Here is a 2,500-nt window from a genome sequence, read left to right on the forward strand (position 1 = left end):
ACCAACACCCACACACGTCCTACACAGGGGTACACCCAACATCACAATACTGCCTCCTGTCACAGCACACAAACAATGGCAGGAATGAAAGACACAGGTCTGCCACAAGCATGGAATCAGAGCGCCGCCTGTCATGAGCCAAAGGTGCATCCTGACGTGGCAAATCAGATGATGCCGCAGGCATCCACTTACTATAATCACAATCAACAAACCGGCCGCCGCCGCCGCCGCCCCCCCCCCCCCCCCCAAATACACCTTTCCTTACAACAATGTGTACCTTAACCTAACCCATATTGCGCCTTAACCTAACCCATATTGCGCCTTAACCTAACCCATATTGCGCCTTAACCTAACCCATATTGCGCCTTAACCTAACCCATATTGCGCCTTAACCTAACCCATATTGCGCCTTAACCTAACCCATATTGCGCCTTAACCTAACCCATATTGCGCCTTAACCTAACCCATATTGCGCCTTAACCTAACCCATATTGCGCCTTAACCTAACCCATATTGCGCCTTAACCTAACCCATATTGCGCCTTAACCTAACCCATATTGCGCCTTAACCTAACCTATATTGTCCCTTAACCTAACCCATATTGTCGCTTAACCTAACCTATATTGCGCCTTAACCTAACCCATATTGCGCCTTAACCTAACCCATATTGTCCCTTAACCTAACCCATATTGTCCCTTAACCTAACCTATATTGTCCCTTAACCTAACCTATATTGTCCCTTAACCTAACCCATATTGTCCCTTAACCTAACCTATATTGTCCCTTAACCTAACCTATATTGTCCCTTAACCTAACCTATATTGTCCCTTAACCTAACCTATATTGTCCCTTAACCTAACCTATATTGTCCCTTAACCTAACCTATATTGTCCCTTAACCTAACCTATATTGTCCCTTAACCTAACCCATATTGTCCCTTAACCTAACCGATATTGTCCCTTAACCTAACCTATATTGTCCCTTAACCTAACCTATATTGTCCCTTAACCTAACCTATATTGTCCCTTAACCTAACCTATATTGTCCCTTAACCTAACCTATATTGTCCCTTAACCTAACCTATATTGTCCCTTAACCTAACCTATATTGTCCCTTAACCTAACCTATATTGTCCCTTAACCTAACCTATATTGTCCCTTAACCTAACCTATATTGTCCCTTAACCTAACCTATATTGTCCCTTAACCTAACCTATATTGTCCCTTAACCTAACCCATATTGTCCCTTAACCTAACCCATATTGTCCCTTAACCTAACCCATATTGTCCCTTAACCTAACCCATATTGTCCCTTAACCTAACCTATATTGTCCCTTAACCTAACCCATATTGTCCCTTAACCTAACCCATATTGTACCGTAACCTAACCTATATTGTACCTTAACCTAACCTATATTGTACCTTAACCCAACACACGTTGGGCCTTAACCTGCTCTGTAATTGTCATACGACGCGTTAAATTAGTGTAGTGTTGCCTAACTGCAACCCCCGCAATATAGTTTGCTACTCGCACTGCCCGGTCCCCAGAGTATCGCTTCATGTTAAACACCTTGCAGCTATACACTGTAATGCGGATGGCAGCAGGACGTACATGCTCAATGCCCTTCGCAGTTGTTCATTGGCATTCGCATGGCGAAGCACAGCCTACGTTGTGGTACGGCTTGTGTCAACTGTCCGCTGATGTTGTACGTCCAAATCACACACTGTACTGCACATTGGTCCTCATGTACTGAATGATACATCGTGGTACATGTGTGACCGTACCACGACTGCGCCAACAACGGCGAACCATACGGTCCAAATATTGTGCACTCAGCTACGTGTCGTCTCCCTATAAGAGCTGGATTGAAGTATGGTATGCCGTGGATGGCGATCAGCATGAGCCGTCTGTTGATGTAGTGGCGCGTGTTGTCAGACGTAGTCGTCTCTTCTCACACACCGTGATAGCATGGTGCACTGCGTTCCACATCTGCGACATGCGACAGAGGCCGGTTGACAGTCGTTCGCGCAATGGACATCGCATACGTACGGGGGCCACCTTCCACGTGTTCGCGAAGCGTGCACATGTTGTTGCGTGTATGTGGGCAGACATAGTGTGTCGTGACACCTGACACAGGCATGCAACAATCGTTGAATTTGCAAATGGCGATGGACGTCTACGTTTGCTGGTGACGTTACGCAAATGAAGAACTGGTAAACCGTTGTGGTGCGGTTGTTCTCGCTAGAGGTGAATCAGTGATGGCGACGATCGGTTGAGCTACCAACCGGTTGTTTCAGCGATACCCACCATGCCCACGAACGTGAATGGCATGTGGGTGTGAAGCGATACGCGGCGGTGGCTGGGTGGGACCGTCCCCGGCCGGTGAGGGGGGGCCTCCCGGCGTGCTGGCCGCGCGGTGCGTGGGCGCACGCGCTACAGCCGGCTGGTGGGGGCGGCCAGTGGCAGGCGCGCCGGCCGACGGAGGCGGCAGGCGGCGCAG

This window comes from Schistocerca serialis, unplaced genomic scaffold, assembly GCF_023864345.2.
Source record: "Schistocerca serialis cubense isolate TAMUIC-IGC-003099 unplaced genomic scaffold, iqSchSeri2.2 HiC_scaffold_178, whole genome shotgun sequence".
Lineage (NCBI taxonomy): Eukaryota > Metazoa > Arthropoda > Insecta > Orthoptera > Acrididae > Schistocerca > Schistocerca serialis.